This window comes from Styela clava, chromosome 4 (assembly GCF_964204865.1).
Source record: "Styela clava chromosome 4, kaStyClav1.hap1.2, whole genome shotgun sequence".
Classification (NCBI taxonomy): domain Eukaryota; kingdom Metazoa; phylum Chordata; class Ascidiacea; order Stolidobranchia; family Styelidae; genus Styela; species Styela clava.
In genome coordinates this window covers 22977523-22990683 of record NC_135253.1, presented here as the reverse complement: position 1 = coordinate 22990683, position 13161 = coordinate 22977523, and the positions used below count along the sequence as shown (strand labels likewise).

At 36.2% G+C, this 13161-nt stretch overlaps 1 long non-coding RNA gene across 1 annotated transcript; it reads left to right on the top strand.

Annotated features, from left to right (window-relative positions):
* Positions 1 to 10679: 10679 nt before the first annotated feature.
* On the top strand, positions 10680 to 11888 carry LOC144421900 (uncharacterized). Its single transcript, XR_013475022.1, has 3 exons — positions 10680 to 10886; positions 11422 to 11493; positions 11597 to 11888. It is a non-coding gene; the product is annotated as an uncharacterized LOC144421900 (long non-coding RNA).
* The last annotated feature ends 1273 nt before the right edge of the window (positions 11889 to 13161 follow it).

Below are 13161 nucleotides of genomic sequence, written 5' to 3'. Positions count from 1 at the left end.
TCGACCATATAAAGCAATGGATTGCTTAGTCGAGCCAGAGTTGTGTCTGAATCGCGCACAGAACCAATTCCAAACCACTCATGTGCAATTGATAATCACTAGCTGTAAATGCTAACTAATGCAATATAAATACTTAGATTATCTTAATCTTTGAGCGTTGTAATCATACACTGATAGACTTCCCGCACGTTACCGAAATTTCAGCACTAAAACGTTTGCCATAACAACTGCCAACTTCGTATAGCTCGCTTTAACTTAGCTGATTTAGTTTTTCCAATAGTATGGTTTCAACCTCTATAAACTGACACCTGACTCAATAATGCACCAACTACGTCGAATCACGCACATTGGTCATTTGCGACCGTTCAAGGAATACTCTATAGTCTATCCACTTCAAGTTGAGGGCTTGAGCCTTGCTTTGGGGCGAGTTAACTTCTTACTACTCCCTATAAACTACCTACGCCCCGTGCCTGAAAATGATCCAGATTACAACTGTACTATTATTATTCATCGCACATGTTAGTCAATGGTCGAGTGCTTTCTTTGTACATAACAAAGATCCGAGATCGAGCCAAACCAAACAATTCCAAGCATCAGGCCGAGAAAAGTAGGTCGGTTTACTACAACTCGCTTTACAACAGCGCCTTACAACAACACTAACTTTGGCAGTTATTCATGTGTCGTTTGCGGGATTGAGAATTCGTTCCTTATGCTGACTAAACGTCGCGTTTCGTCATTCCGAAACTAAATGTTTTGATACCAATAACATAACTTTCTCCTTAGTGTACACAGACATTTACAAAGAACGTTTGCAGACGTGGCGTGTGCGAAGGGAAAGAAACATCTGGGACGTTCTACCCCAGAAAACGAGGGATAACTTCAAAATGATTCGTCCCTATTAGTTTCCACTTTTGTTCTTGGGCACAAAACCTTCCCAATCGAACCCATCTTGCATTGGTTTGTACTGAACTAATGTAGTACGATGGTTCCATTACATTTTAACCCACGTACATTTGAACCCATGACAATTGCACCTGTATGCTATTGCACCTATGGAACTTTTTTTGTTTCACGGATAGTTAAACCCATACTAACCCTAACCCATGGGTTTTAGCACCCGCATATAGATTGAACCCGTGGATATACGCATGGGTTCAAATGTACGGTCACCTAGTACAATACCATACTTCTGCAAATAGCTATTCCAACGAATCGGATCTTTTGTACAAAGCTCCCGTAAAAAAAACGCCAACGTTCAAAATAAGAAATTTAGAATTAGTCAGTTAGGGTTTGGAATGCAGATTTTCGCTAGAAATTCAAATTTCCAACCTTAACTCCAATTGGATAATTACTAATTTGTTATTAAAAATCGCGGCGGGAGTGTTTTCTCAAATCTCGCATTTTGCATTAGTGGCGGGGAATTTGTACATAAGATCCAATGCATTGGCAGAATAATTTATGCCTTATTTAAACCTTGCAATTCTGTAATTTTATTTGTATTGGTTGATTGAATATACCGCGATCAATGGAACCATTCTACGTTATTAGGGACGACATTTTTCGGTTAGGCCAGGGACATTTAACTTTAAATCATTCGAAAGAACAATTCTTGTAGAAGCCCTTGCCAGAAAAACACCCACGAAACAGATAAAAATAAAAACATTAGTAATTATCTAGTGAGGAATGCAGATTTCGCTGACAACTCAAATCATTCTTAACCCGGACAGGATAATTACTTATTATTCTAGTTTGAACTTGGCGGGGATGTTTTTATTAAATCCCACATTTTTGCATTAGTTACTGAACCTTTCTACAAAAAATTCTAAAGCTTTACATAAAATATTGGAATGAATTGACATTGGCAATAAAGGCAGCCGCCCTAAAACTCACTGTCTGTATGCCAGTCCAATATCCCTGAACGGAAGCGACCAATAAAATGGCGATTGAGACCATATTTACATCCTAATTCCTAACTCGCTGTCTAATTGAAGCCCAATTGTTTTCTACGGAGGGAATGCAAATGTTGATTGGAATCATAAATTCCTCTTCCCAACCTACTGTCTACATGGCAGCTCACTCAATATGCCCTCGACGGAGGACGCCATTAAAAGCACGTTTAGGGCCATGTATTCATACCCATTCCAACTAACACCACTTCACTTGCCAAAATTAGAATTCTGACGACTCAAAGAGTCAACCACGCTACAGCAAATCTGATTCTGAGAGGGTTGAGATGCTTCTGAAGTAGTCGAAACCCAATAATCCTAATACGAAATAACATTTATACTAACTTATCACCGCCCAACTTCGCGAATATGCAGATATACATTTCCTAAAAACACTAATATACCCGAAACAAGGCAACAATATATTGACTTAACTCCTAAATACTTTTTCACCAGATGAAATAATGAACCGACCCTGTCGGCGCTACATGTCACGTAAGCTGTGATAAGCACACAGCAGCGCGACCACTTGACACTGTGGCAGATGCTTTTAACATAGTTACCGGTATACTGCACACTGACCACCGAACCAGCACGATCAAACTTTTATAAAATGATTAAATATTGATGTGAAATGGTAACAAGTGGAAATTTCATGCGTATGTTGGAAATTATAGAGTAATTTGACCTATTTTTAACGCAGAAATGCATTTAAATTTGCAAATTTGCGTTGTGGGTTTTACGCAATGTAAACAACTTTGATGAGTGTGTAACATAATTATGGCATCATACAGACGTCAAACGAGTGTTTGTTTGCTCACGGAAGATAAATATACACTGTTGCAAATTTCACAAATTGAATATTTCTTAGGGTAATTCAAGAAAGTTGTGTCGGTTTATAGTTGGCCAAGCATAATCAGCAGATATGTTTGAAGTTTATATGTGCCTCATACCTGAATCATGCTTGACAATACACTTGATTTTGGCGTATGCAAGACTGCTTTAGACTGTCACTCATAGTAAACTTAAGATGAGAGCTATTTCAGAATTGCATTTCAAAAATATGGCTTCACAAAAGAATTGAGCCTGATACAATATGGCTGCGATTCGAAGTTATTGTCTGAACCTATTCGAATAATTTACCATTAAATTCGAATCGAAATGCCCAGCCCCAGTGACGACCTGTGACCATACACCTAATACAACCTATAACCGGACTTACGCCTAGTTAATACAGGCAGAGCAGCTGACATTGCTATTTTATGTGCAACAGAAAAAAATAAGGAAATTAAATTATATTTTCGATGACGTTACAACAGTCTTTTGCAGAAACATCTTGATAAATTTGCATATAGTTGATATTTTTCACAGAAAAAGAGAAAAGACATTGTCGTCGGAAATGTTCCACAGCATTTTAAGTACGAAGCGTTTTTTTGGCTCGTCTCTCGCCTCTAATCATCCTGAATCTGATCCAAATTTACGTTTCCGAAAAGTGAATCGGCAGCGCGAGGACGAGCATATTATTAACTTAATCCTAGGACAGATATTAAACTTTTTTCAGCTTTATTTAAAGCGAAATCGTATAATTACGAGTTCTCTTGAGTAGATACTACACGACATGTCCCATGTAAAACGCTGACATTTTGGCGTCATAATTAAATTTAACGCGCTAAACACACAGTAACATCCGAGTAATTTGAATACAACAGAAAATGAATGTTTCTCAATTATACGTGTTCGACTGTTGAAAAAGCTGCATGTGCACCCAATGGATGTTTCCCCCAGCATGGATTTCCTAGTTTATTTCCGTAAGTATGATCAATCACCAATGACTCAAAAATGACGTAACAATTGAAATTTCTACAGTCTCTCAGACAGATATTTAAGCACGGATATAAACATTGCTGCTTTTCTGTAGTTTTGCACGATATTTCTCGTTTTTCAGCCATGTTTCACAAATAGTTCAATCGTCATTATTTCTTCGGAGGAGTTTAGTTTAGTAACTAAACTTTAGCTGGAATGGGAAAAAATTAGTCCCGAAAAAGATGCGATAGATTGGGCTAAAATTGGCTATAAGTACCTGTAAGAGACGCGAGGTTGAATATTTTTTAATAAAAATGGTGATTTCAGAAACGTAAATCAGTTTATAAGAGCCAACTCTCCAAAACACTCTCAAAAATCTTGAAATAGTAAAGTATGGGGAGAATTTTTCTATGAGTTGCGGGTTGGGGAACATCCATGACGCTGTATCAAAGTTAGTATAGTATAGCAGTAGGTTGATGCGTGATTTGAAACTTTTACATTACTTGGTTCAACAACACCACTATAATGTTTGATATCAGCAAAAATTGAAAATGAGAACCCAAAGTTCCGACATTGGGTGTTGGGGTGAGTTAGGTCGTGATTGCCGTGGAAGTAATTCACTTGCGATAACTAGATTTTTAAATGAGGTATTCGCACATAATATTTCTGGGCAAAAGTATCTAGTGTATAAACTTGAAGCTTGTAGATTGCCGATCGCAAAGAAACACGACTCTCTAAAGGTATTTGGTTTCCCAGCATCAAAGGAAACTTAGCTTTGAAGAATTGGTTTGTAAATTTTGTAATCAAATTTTCTATCGAGCATAAAAAAATTATAACAAACAGACAGAATTACCTAAAAGTTACGTCTAGTTTAGGCCAACAGATGATATTCTTGCTTGAAATGGAATTTCACTTTTTCTGTTATTAACTTAAATCCTCTATTTTTCAATATGCATAAAAGGAACAATATCTAACATAATGTTTAGTAAAATTAGACCCGTATAATGACAGGTTGTTAGGCAATTATCGCGATTTTCATGTAAAATTTTTGATGATGTTTTTGTAAAATATGTATACCCTTTCTGGTATTTTCTCGCACGAGAGCGAACATCAAAACATTTTCACAGCGCCGAGTTAACATTGCTAAATTGCCATCGACTTTATGTCGTCATAATTTATTCATGTGTTGCTAGGATAACATCGATAATCAAAGAAGAATTATTTAGTTGGTGTAAAAAAATTGTGAAATTAACGTTTAAATTTTTCTCGAATATCACAGTAGATTGCCGTCACAAGGTGCGAAAATTTCAATTTTAATGCTGTCATTTCACACAACAAACGAATCCCATGAAGAGAAGGGTAGAAATATTCGGGCTTTGTACAAAAGATCCCAATTTTATTCGGTGAAAACTTTTTTTTTCGCAGTTGATAGCAAGAGTCTGGCAACTCTTCACAACTCAGCAACAGCTCTTCACAGCGCAGCTTATTTATATCAATGATATCCCATATAAATAATTACACCACAACCTCACTTATGGCTTTAAACAAATGCTATCAAATGAAAACATCTGAGGCATTTAATGATTCCCAGGGGAGGGAAGATTACCCGTCCGCAATAACATCAAACGCTCGCTTTGTGGCGAGTTAGTCATCGATCGCAGAGTTTATTCTGAAAAGATAATTGCGAAATTTGATGACGTCATCTGGAATCGTATCGTATTCGCTCCAAACACACGTTGACTTGCAGGTAATATCCATTATTCTTGAAAGCACTCGAAGAAAAGATAGGTTTAGGTATCCCGGAAAAACGTAGCAAAACACAACAGCTTTGCAAAAACAATGAATAACCTTCCAAAAACACTGATAAACCACCAAAAACGTGTAAAAACAGTAAAAATCTGTCAGAAACACCAATAACCTTAAAAAACGTGCGAAAACAGCAGAAAAAAGATTAGAAAAATCAGAAAAAAAGATTCAAAACACGTAGAAATATGCGTGCCCATTTAATATTGGCATGGCACTCATAAAAGCGCGAACGCATATACGGGTTAACGCATATAACAAATATATATATATATACAGGTTGACTCCTCAAAAAACCCAAAAACCCAAGTGGAACATATTCTAGAGCAGTAGTTCCCAAAATTGCGGAAGGATGTTCGCGGGTCGGGAGGGGAGGGGAATCAAAGCATAGGGCCGATGCAGGTATCTATCTATACGTGTAATCAGGATTCGATATAATTGAATTGTTACGAAATAAATGTGTTTAAACTGTGATAACGACGTAACAATTGGGGTTATCTAGATTCTAGAACGCAAAAATGTAAAAACTTAAAGTGTCAAACTATTTCACTTAAGTTTGGCGGGCCATATTAAATTGTTACGAGGCCCGTAATTGGCCCATGACTGCGGTTTGGGAACCACTGTTCTAAAGAGTGCATAACTTTTGAGCAAAGTGTCCTATATTATTGAGACTATTAGACACAATCATACACAAACAGAAGTTCAGGTGTTAAACTTTTTACATTTTCACATAAGTAATTGCGGAATTTGTGGATTATGTTTTTGGTTTACTTTGTACAAATTCTACGTGTATTATACTCCATATAATGTATTGTGGACAACATAGAAAAACTTTGAATGCAAACTACAAAATAAAAGTGAACACTGATCCACAGGCGAGCCCATAGGCTGCCCATGAAGTCTTAAATTTTTTTTAAATTGCAAAGGTAATTTATTGATATCATATATTAGTGTGGCCCTCACAGGTATATTAAATGAAGTAAAAATAACTAAACAATTACTAATTTAAAAAAAAAAAAAAAACCTGGTTGAGATATATTGAGAACTGACTTCATAACAAAATTGAAATGTAAAGAAATTTTATGGTCACCCTTATTATAACCCCGATGTAATCATGTTATGACGCCGTTAAGAACGCATTTTGAATCGGCGGAAGTTATTAAAGCTTTCTGGCCTTTTACTGCGAGCTATTACTCAAGACTGGGCCACGACGGTCGCCAAATAAACATAGGAAAGGACATGCTTCAGTCATGTGAATTTACACTCGTTATTCTGGCATATTTTGTCATCAAAAGATTCCTTTATATCTGTTTAAGGAAAGCAATGAAGCCGAATGTACTGACCCTTTCTTCTTTAAATCTCTAAACTCATTTCACAGATATAATGGCGATTTATGGAACTTTGTTTGAATTTTGTTCGCCTACTTTACATCAAGTCGTGTGAAGGGACTGAAACCTATGAGCAGGGGAATATTCACTTGGCTAACACAGACATTCCCCGAAATCGCAATAGAACTAAAGTAAGGAAATTGAAATAAAATTATGGCCTAACTCTAACCTGGTACAGGGAGTACCTGTTTTTTTCATCAAGCGATATACCTTTTCATCTGTTCAAGGAAAGTAATGATACCGCATGCACTGACCTATTCTCTTCAAACTCATCCTACAGATATGGTGGTGATTTATGTGAACTTTTCGACCGCTGTATCACCGCAGTACTCGACTCGCAATAAACTTCTCATATACTCTTCATTTGCCAAATGAATTTTTATGTGGAAACATTTTCTTAAAATCGATCCCGATCAAAAAAAATTGACCAACATACAAACGCTGAACTAAAAAACCTAACTCTTCTAAATTGGTAACCCTTCACTCTCTAGTTGCGGCTTGTACGCTGATTTACGTGTACCAATATGGAGGTAACTAATTTTGTTCGCCTACTATATATCAAGTTGTGTAACGGGACTGAAACCTATGGGCACTTGGCTAATACAGACAGTACCTGAATAAAATTATCCTAACCTGGTACACATACTACGGGAATACCACTGATTTAATCGGCGTGAAGGCGCGAAAACGTCCAACAAATCTAAATGACTCATTGGAAATTACCGCTTTATATATACCATTATCGTGTGCTGGTCAGCTGCTTTAATATATGATTCGGACGATTCTTACTAAAATACATATTTTACAACGTTCTTATTCGTCTTAAATTTCACTCTTTAATGACCATACGGTCGTATCGCTCTCCCCAGTCTATACTGAATAACTTTGCGTATATTGTTGATGATTCTAAGTATAGTTGCTTGTTTTTCTGGTCGACGGATAATAATAATAACTCTCTTTATCTCTCTCATTAATAAATTATCGTTCCGATTTGCTGCATTTGAATTTCAAAGTTGGTCTAATGATACGAGACGGGTCTTCGTCACTGGCACATTCTCAAACGGTCATTATGACAGTGGGAATGATCAATCACTGATATGAAAAATCACCAAAAAAACGTGCAGAAATCACCATAAATCTTGCAAAACATTGAACTCTTTCTTCATCTGAGCTGGGGTTTTCTCACTCGTCTACACATTCTCAAACGATCATTATGACAGTTGAAAACTGAAAATAATTAATCAATTACTAATATAAAAATAGTTTCGTACGATCTACAGCTGTAAAAATATCGTTTCCATAGCCTTGTCTGTCACCAATTTAGTGCATTTTGATTTCAAAGTTAAACTCATCATTTCAGATAGATCTTTCTTACTAGTCTGCACATTATCAAACGATCACGATGACAGTCAGTATGACCAATCTACCATGGGCATGAAACGATTTTGGATAGGGTTAGGGTTAGGGTTAGAACATAATTTTATTCCAATTTTCCTTATTTATTTATATTACGAGTTCGGGGACTGTCTGTGTTAGCCAAGTGTATATATCCCCTGCCCATAGGTTTCAGTCCCTTTACACAACTTGATGTAAAGTAGGCGAACTAAATTAGTTACCTCCATATTGGTACACACACTTTTATGGAGCACCCAATTTAGCTATTTGTAGGATTACCGCTCCAATTATAGTTTACCACAGCTTGTAGTCCAACGTTATCATTTCAAAGCTGGATTAACCATTCTTTTTCTGAATTACGTAGACATTTCCAACCCAGTAGCATTCAAAAGCAAGGTAATGAAAAGTAGCTGAACTCTAACTAAGCTTAAAAATAGTCTAGCGACGCACTGTCCTTCCGATATTCACTGATATTGAATCTAGAACAACTCAAGAGCACGGATGCCGCCGCGTTGCAACAACTCATTGTGGCTTTCACCGACCTGAAAACGATATTCCGGGTTAACCGACTGCATTGCCGAAATAGCAAGCAGACGCGACGCACGATGACGTAGTAGTCAGAAAGCAGAGTGCCGAAAAAGATAGAACAGGGGAAGGGCAAGGTGTTTGGACCAGCGGCCCACCTACACTGGTGGGCCATGTAAGTGTAACGTAAAATATCACATTTTATAAACAATACTAACAGTGTTACAAAAGAAAAAGTGGAAAACAATAAGCCTCGTGCCAAAACTAAATTTAATCGCAATTTCGACAAATTTTTGGAGCTATTTTTTAGCTAGAACATCAAAATTTATTTTCTATTTATTTTATCTATTCTACTTTGGATTCTACTTCTAATTCCACTTTGGCGAATTCCGAAATACTTTATCAGGGTCGGGCAAGGTGTTTGGATCAGAGGCCAAAAATTTGGCCACCTAGACTGGCGGGCCATGTAAGTGTGGCGTAAAATATCACATTTTTTAAACAATATTAACAGTGTTACAAAAGTAAAAGTGGAAAACAATAAGATAAGACATCGCGTTGGTCTGGAGTAATTTCTCCAATTCGTATCGTATCAGCATAGACGCATCAAGGCAACATTCCCAGTCACGACTAAGGATGCTATGTATGAGTACTTACAAGTATTCAATTCTTATCCGATTCCTAAATTGTCGATTCCGATTCTCGATTTCTCGACATATCTTACCGAAAACACATACCCACCTAAGCAATACCATATCAAATAAAACAAGAGCACGATGTTCAAATTCTGAACCGCCAAGAAGACTGGAACTAAGTAGTATGGGTATCCAATCTGTCACAGGAGACAAAATCGCACAAAAAAACGAATCCGTCAGAACCCACAGAGATTTTTAAACGTTAAAGCCTTCCAACGAAATATTATATATATATTATATATATATAGTGAAGTTTGCGTCGTCGTAGCAACTCAACATAGCAGTGAAGGAGTTTATACATATATGTGAAGGAATTGCCACAAAACTTTACACATTCTTTTCAATCCAAGTTTTAACCTCGAGAATCGATTCCAATGCATCGGAATCGATTCTAGTCGATTCCGCTTCAGAATCGATTCTAGAATCGAATCCGGACTCGATTCCGCCATCCTTAGTCACGACGGCCGAGTAGTCAATTGCGAGGAAAGCTGAATCATAATACGTTCTAAATCTTTTCTACCATACCCAACATGGACTGGTAACCGGACGAGAGCCCGTGGTTTGCCATATGGTTAAGCGGTCTTATCAACATTCTTTTCCCTCAGTGCAAATATGTAGATAGATATGTTTACTACTATGACTGGATTTGGCCTATGCTATATTATATCGCATGTTATACACAGCCACAGCCAAATAAGCTACGTTTCCTATTTATTGGACACGTTTAGTGGCCATAACGATCGTTTCAAAATTTTGTTGTTATTGTTATTTGTCTCCGTCTCCATTTTTAAAAAATCGCTTTTCTTTTCGAATACTGGACCAATTGCTTTGATATTTTCAGTGGTTAAAGATAAAATTTTTCTCCAGAAGGCTATTACTTTTTTTCCCGCTATGACGTCATCAAAATTATTGCCACTGGGTGGCGCTACGTGTCCATATATTTGAGCATAGTTCTCTTGTTTTATTTATTCTACTTTCTCGAACTTAGCAGACCAAGGACGTAAGAATATCTAATTGATTTTTAGCGAGTTCCGAAATACTTTATCAGGGGTGGGCATGGTTTTTGGAACACGGCCAAAAATTTTGCCCATCAAGACGGGTGGGCCATGTAAGTGTGACCAATGACATTAAACAACATGATGCGCAACTCCGGCATTTTTGTCCGAAGATCGTATTCGATAGCACGCTCCAATGCACATACTTGACGAGACGAAAACGAGCGGATGTGTGCTGCTTTCAAGGCGTAGCACGAATGGTGTTCGTGCCTGCTTTGACAGTTGTTGTCGATTTTATTGATATTTTGGAAAGTTAAGGTAAAAAGTAATCGGAAAAAGGTAAGGTAAATACTATTGTTGTATATCACACCCGGGCATCGCACTGTTAAGTACATGTGGGAAAGCCAGCCTTTGTCAAATACTACGAAGTTATTAATTCAGTACGGTACGTAGTTGCCCATTTGCGGAAATTACATATTTACTTACCCCTTATGGTTTCAAATATTTCATGCACCTCCAGTTAGATTTTTTTAATCAGTGAGGATATATATTCATTGTTGATTGCTGCTCATTGTAACATACTATTGCGCATTCACTTTTATTTGCGTATTGAATCAAAGTGTTAACAAGTTCACCTAACATTTCACTCATAACGGTCTATATTGTATAGTCTGATCTCTCAAGTATTTGGAGCCACGAATGCTTGTAATTTTCTGACTTAACCCTTTTATTAGTTGGTTTATATACAAAATTCAGTAAAATATTTTTTACATAAAACATGAGATATTGGATTTATTAGCTTTTCCATTCTAAATCATATAGACTGCTTTATTTATTCTTAACGGAAATTAATAAATCTCCTCTCTTTCTTCAGATGTGAAAGTTGTGGACAAACCTGTCTAAGCATTGTGAGACTCCTGCAGCACAAGAGGCAATAGCAGAAGTAGTAAGTATATCAATCAAGAAATTAAGCCGACATTAAGCAAAACTTTCAATTCTAATTCTAATTTCAACTTTTCTAATCTCAATTTCCTATTATTTATTCACAGGACAACTATAGCAGAAGGGGAGATATCAGAAGTCTGGCGACATATCAGTGACAGTGTGATTCCAAGAAATATAATTAGAGTACTCTGCAATAGAAAAACAACCTATGGAGGCATGCAAAGACATTTGACCCTCCGGTAGAGTTGTGTACACATCCTGCAGGGCTTGAGGAAAATAACTAAAAATTCCAAAGCGTAAAATTGCATACTCGGTCTTATTTGTAAAAAGGCACAAAACACGCCAGACATACTTAAAAAAGCTTTGGAAAATGAGGATTACGGGTAACTCACTGCACCTGTGTTATATTTGGTTCATCAACTTTTGGTAGTACTATAGAAGAAATTCCGGAAGGGGTATAATCATTTTTATGATAAAACACTATCATATATTTTTTGGACAACTTCAATCTAGACCAGGGATCTCAAACTCGCGGCCCCAGAGAACTTCCAGTGCGGCCCTCGAACGCTTAACAATAATTGTAATAGTATTTTGGAATTTTTTTTCTCATCTAAATGTAATAGATTTTTCAAACCTTCTAAAGTGAAATTGATTATTCACACAGAAAACAATTTACTGAAAGTAGTTTTGGAATATTAATTTTTTTTTTCCCCATTTTGACCCAATTAAGAAATACACATCAAGCTTGCAAAAGAATACTTGAATAAAACACTTGAGTGATTAAATTAAACGTAAAGTACATGAAGAAGGTGGCATTTTCGAAGAAAATGGGAGTTGTAACATTTCTGCTTTTCACAAAATTCTGAAGCACATTGTTTAATTTGTCATATGCCCATCAATACAATGAAAAAACACAATAAGCTCAGCAGTCAATATGACAAATTCGAAGACCAACTTCGAACAGAAAATTTTCATGTGTTTGTATATTAATATAATTATACAACGACTTAGTTACTAAAAATCAATATTAATAATAATTCAAGCAATCCTATGCCACGCAATGTGGTGCGAAATGTCTGTCATTTGTTTTTTTACTGATCTTAACATGAAATGATAAAAGTAACTTTTTTGCATTACTGGAATTAATTAAACATTCGCAAAGATCCAGATTAACCCATGATCATGTGGCCTCGTTAGTTAGCGTTGGTACTATAAAATCATTTCAGTCTGGCCTTAGTATGCTGGTGACACAAAAAAGATGTCAAACGTCAGGACAAATATAATTATTAAAACATTTAGTTTATACTGTAGTATTTTTGTTAATTTTAGGTTCATATATTTAGATTAAGTTATTTTTAGTGTATGTATTATTCTTTCCTTATTCAAAGCTTGTTCAAAAATGATTTTGATGGTTGTACATATTATTTTATGATTTTTTATAATAAATACAGTAACTTGCAAATGTTGCAATAATAGTGGAATGCAAATATTAATATGTAATTGCATTTGAAATTGAAGAAAATAATAAAACTTAATCCAACTGTTTAGTTGCACCACAATATATGTCACAAACTAAAACTATCTTAAAAATATCTTTTAAGTATACATTATCAAAAACTGTTTGCGGCTCTTTTTACAATTTCCAAAATGCAATGCGGCTCTCGAAAAC